A 5,574-nucleotide genomic window follows, 5' to 3' on the forward strand; every position below is an offset into this window, starting at 1 on the left:
TCAGTGTAAAAGCTGCCTTAGGCCCATTTTACACGATTGGTCCAACCCAATCGGAGGCTCTATTCACCTATATGGAGCGGCAGTTGAAAACAGACTTGTGTCTGTTTACACCCGCCTACCTCAGATCCGATCTGCTAAAAAAAAAAAAAACAGAAGTGGATCCGTCCCCTTCCATCTGATCGGATCAGAGGGGCCATAGAGTACAATGGGCTGCATCTCTGTCCACATATTTTGCATATGCAAAGTGGACACGGACCTGTCATCCGCCCGGTCTGCTCATTGTGGCCTGCGACTGGTTACTAAGTCGCTTAAGTGGCCCTCGCTCTTCAAAAGGTTGGGCACCCCTGCATTAGACCTTCCTTCTAATATGTGTATCTCGAATGTATTTCATCTCTCCTTATTAAAACTCTTGGTCTGCAGCCGCTTTACCACCTTGTTGCCTCATCCTCACCCTGTAGAGGTTGAGAACCATGAGGAGTATGAAGTACAGTCCATTGTTGACTCCCATAAGTTCCATGGACGCATACAGTACTTGGGGCATTGGAAAGCGTACGGTCCAGAGGAACGCTCTTGGGTCTCATCTTCGGACGTACGTGCCCCTGTCCTCCTCTGTGATATCCATAGACGTTTTCCCCTCAAGCCTGGTGGTCCTCCAAGGGGGGAGGTCATTGAGGAGGGGGTACTGTCAGGGCTGAGCTCAGCCCTACCTTCTCGAAGCTGGCTGCTCAGCTGTCGGCTAATTGCCAGCTCCTATCTCTCCTAAGTGACTCACCTGTTGATATCCTGCTCGTCAGTCCTGCCTACTTAAGCCGTCCAGCCCAGATGATCTAGAGACGCTGCCCTGTGTTCCTGTTAAAGACTTGCTTGGCTGACATTCCTTCTGGCTCCAGACCCTGCTTGCTGTTCTACTAAGCTCATCTCTGGCTCCCTGATGTTTTGGTCTCTCTGACTATTTTTAAATATCATTAAACAAGTGTGATTTAACTGTACTTCTGTCTCACTCTGAGTCATGGTTTCTGACAACCTCTTACATTTGCCTGGCTGACATTCCTTCTGGTTCCTGATCCTGCTCTTTTACCTCCAACTATGCTTATCTCTGATTTCCTGATTACTGGCTTGTCTGACTACCCGCATTAGCTTCTGATCCTGGCTTATGTCTCGACTACGTTTACTGATCTGTACCATTTTTACCATTACATTAAAAGAGGCATGATTTTTACTGCATTTCTGTCTCAGTCTGATTCATGGTTCCTGACAGTAGGAGAAGGCCATGAATTCAGAAGATGCAGGCAATCCACAGAGTGGTAATATTTTTTCAGATTAAATTAAAAGGACCACCACATGGATCAGTTTGCCATAGCATTACAGAAACTCCCGATTCGTACTTCTCACCTGGATCCACCAACTGTGGCTGTTCCAGTATAACCAGTGTTGCAAGCCATCCCTGCTGCTACACCAGTCTCTGTGCAGGCACTGCCTTGAATATTACCTCAGTAAGAGGTATGTCTGGTTCCACTCCACTTCCCCAGTGATTTGGGGGTAATCCAGTTCAATATAGAGCAGTGGCGGCTGGTGGGTTCTTCTTTTGGTGGGGTGGCAAACAAACAACACCCCTTCCAGCGGCACAGCAGTGAAACAGAACCCCCCTTGAGGGCGGTCCCCGACACTTACCCACTCGTGTGGCGGGGCTGTGGTTTCCTCTCCTCCTCCCCGGAGTTTGGGCCGTGGTGGTTTCTGGTGTCTGCTCCTCCAGCTTCCTCCACTGTGTGCCTCCTCTTCCACCAAAGTGCTAGGCATCCAGTTGGATCGCCTGATGCTTTGGCCTATTGGGAAACAAGTCTCACAGACCTGCCTCCTGATTGGGAGATGTGATAATAGTGAAAATGTATTTGCTTATTGTCAAACAACTGGGTGGGTTCTGAGCACAATTCTCTGGGCTCCGAGCCGACCCTTTTTTGGAGCCTATTAGAGCTTCTGGCTCTAATCAAGCGCTTAAAAAAAAAAACCCTGCCACATTGGAATCTATGGTCCAGAGCCACTGATATGTAGATCAAGGGGCTGGATGCATGGATAGGGGAGGCGGCGCCAATGTGCACTGTATGGACAGGCCACCACTGATGCAGAGGGTTTCTCAACCAGGTTGGGATATACTTTGAGATGCTGTCCCAGATGTTTCCCACAGACAGAAGCAAAGTAGGCTTCATTATTGCTTTGCTTTCTGATGTCTGTCCTGAGCTAGACTGAGTTTGTGGCTTTCTTTAAGACAGTATTTGACATTCCCGCTCGTACCACTTCTGCTACTAAGAGCCTCATGTCCATCACCCAAAGTATGAGAACTCTTGCCGATTACATCATTGAATTCCATACTCTGGCAGCAGAGGTTGCTTGGAACAATGAAGCCCTTGTGGCTGCTTTTTCTCATGCTCTCTCGGATAGCATTAAAGATGAGATAGAAGCCCGAGACATAACTACGGATCTGGAGAAGGTAATCACATTTGCCATTCTCATTGACCCCAGACTTATGAGAGAGACCTTCCTTTAACCACTTCAGTACCAGACTTTCCCCCCTTCCTGCCCACGACAATTTTCAGCTTTCAGTCCTGTCGCACTTTAAATGATAATAAAGAGGTCATGTAACACTGTACCCAAACAACATTTTTATTATTTTGTTCCCACAAATAGAGCATTCTTTTGGTTTTAGTTTTTCTTTGTTTCTGTTATAAAATTTTGTAAATAAGTAAGTTTTCTCCTTCATCGATGGGTACTGATCAGGCTGCACTGACGGGCACTGATAAGGCGGCACTGATGGGCACTGATGAGGTGGCACTGATGGGCACTAATATGTAGCACTGATGGGCACTGATAGACGGCACTGAAAGCTGGCACTGATGGGCACTGTGACAGAGCGAGGCTCTGTCCTTATGAAATTGGAGGAAAAAGAGACACAGACAAAGAGTTTGCATATCTGCGGACTGCAAGACTACAGAGTGTAGCGTTTAAATGGAGAAAACTGCTCTGTCAGTTTTCTCCAGGTTTTGCTAGCTCCAAATGGGATTCTGTAGTTTGGAGAGTGGTCTGCCCTGTGGGAGACTGTAGTCCGTGTAAGGGACTGGAAAAGTCTGACAGCCTTGAGAGTCAGGAAGACTAAGGAAGTCGGTGAGTCCAGGGGGCTGGAAAGAATTGATAAATCTGTTGGGAGCAAGCAGAGGAACTGCTGACAATTGAGAGCCAGGTGGCTTGGTATGTTTTCATTTGTGTGCTGAATGAAGTTAAACCCCTGCGTGGGATTCCTGGATGGACTATTGTATGTTTTTCCTTTAATAAACGTGGGCTACCAGGCCCTTAACTATAAATGCCTGCCTGATGTGGACTGAAAATGCATCTAACCACTTGAGCTAAACACCCCAATGTCACAAGTGGGGATCGAATGCGGGCATGTAGACGGTGGAATCCGGGTCCTTGCTCCATGGTGAGTCGCATCAGGAACTACTGCTAGCTGTGTGTGGCAGCCAGGCGAACAGCATTGTGCATAGGTATTTGATGGACTGTGTTGCATGCAGGTTGTGTACCTGTGAAGGAAGAATCAAACATCATATTTTTTTTTTCCTCTGCTGAGAACTGTTACAAGCTGCTGTGTGCATGTGATTGCAAGGATGAGGCAGTCAAAAAGCAAGAAGTTCATGTTTAATCAAGTTAAAGAGGAAGTGAGCTCAGCATGGCCTGAGAAGATGTCTCCACCTTGTAGGGCCAGTCAAAAGGGGCCAGTGATGTGTGAGACAGTGAATGAATGGTTCAAGCCGAATCACAAAGAGTGGGGTGCAATGCAAGGGGCTGGGATCTTGGCCTCTGACTATATGCAACCCATGCTGCCTACTGAGGAGGTGGGAGACTTCCTTGTAAGATTTGAAAAAGTTGCTGTAAAGAGAAAATGGCCTAGGGACCGGTGGCCAAAATTGTTGCAAACCTTATTGCGGATAGAGTTTCGGTCAGTTTACCATTTGATGGATGGGGACCAGGATGACTACTGCAAGTTTAAAGAGGAAATACTTTTTAGAGGGGAGTTCCATCGTATCATGGGCCGCCAGCAATGCTCCAGGACGGGAGAAGTGTCACCAGAAGATATAGGTCTTGGAAATTCAGAGAAACATATGGTGTTGTGTCCTGACCGCTTAGGCAAAGGGGTCACTCCAGAAAGGAGAGTACATCAGCCTGAATTCCTGCATGAGGTATAGCCAACCAGATTTGAAGTGCAAGTCTGCAGTTACCCCTAGCAACAGGGATCTTGTGTTACCTACAGGGGGTGTCAGTGGGTCCAGAAAGGCTGCAGTGTTGCTCCATGGCCACATGGGGGAGTCAGCCTGTGGAGACACCACACCAGTGAGACAACGCACTCAAGTGAAGGCTATGACATCAGCTGCAGGAACTGGTAAGACTGTTTCAGTTTATGATGCTGAACCCAGTGAAGTGGGAGTATGTCCAGTGGGGAGATCCGCAGTACAAATGGACATAGACTTGTTGCAGTGTGCTACCCAGAGCAGTGGGGAGGCGCAGCGTAAAGCCCAACTAGATGCAGGACTAAAGACTGAAAAGGACATGGGGACTCTGCATGTGCCTGCTATAATCCAGCAGATGGCTGGGAAAATTGAGCTAGGGGTGATCAAAAGAGTGCTTGTACCATGTTCCTTAGTGACAGCTGCTGCAGGGTTGCCCAGGGAAACTTCCAAGGAGCTTGCAGTGATGGAGCAGAGAGTTTCCCAGGTCAGCTATGGAGCTGCCCAAATAGGCAAAAGTGCCCCTTTACAGAGTGCGGGTGCTGTGAAGAGTCGCTCAGAGGTTATGGTGGCTCATAAACAATCCACAAAAACGGCAGTTGTGTCTACATGCAATGAGAATGCTAATGATCGCACTAACAAAAGTGATACTATTGGTAAACGTGATGAGTGTAATGACATTGAAACATGTATTTCTTGTAATGTCATTTCTGAGAGTGAGGTTGGTAATCTGTTCACTACCAGTGATGAGAGTAGGAGATCTCCCATGACAGGCAGAGGCACAGGATTGTCCATAGAAGTCTCATGGGGTCTCCATGTGTTGGAGTCAGAGGCTGTCCAGGATGGCTCTGGTGCTATGCTGGTGGAACAAGAGGGGACTAATTCACACAGTGAGAGTGTGTGGGCACAGCCCCACAACCCTACATGTAGCCCAGTGGGCAAGGGGTTAATTCAGCCTGCAAAAGCTGAGTGTACAAAGCTGGATGTGTGTGTAGTGCCACCAGAAAAAGGTGTTCAGAATGGTGTGCTGCACCAAGCTTTAGGTGATGAAGCATCACCCCAATGCAACATTGGTAAAAGTATGGTGTCACAAAATGTTCTATATAGAAGTGACAAATGTGCAGTTGAAGCTAATGAATCCCAGGTTTCTGTGCGGCCTTCTACAGCAGGTGATGCAATGCTGTGGAACACCCATGAGGGAACCACAATGGACTGGGACAGCTGGGCCAAACAGTTGCTAGCCATGCTGTGTAAGGCTAGCTTAAGTAACAAGGGTGTGGACACAACTGCTATGTTAGACAGG

Source organism: Lithobates pipiens, unplaced genomic scaffold, assembly GCF_037356315.1.
Source record: "Lithobates pipiens isolate NorthernLeopardFrog02 unplaced genomic scaffold, aLitPip1_a1.2 Scaffold_18, whole genome shotgun sequence".
Taxonomy (NCBI): Eukaryota; Metazoa; Chordata; class Amphibia; order Anura; family Ranidae; genus Lithobates; species Lithobates pipiens.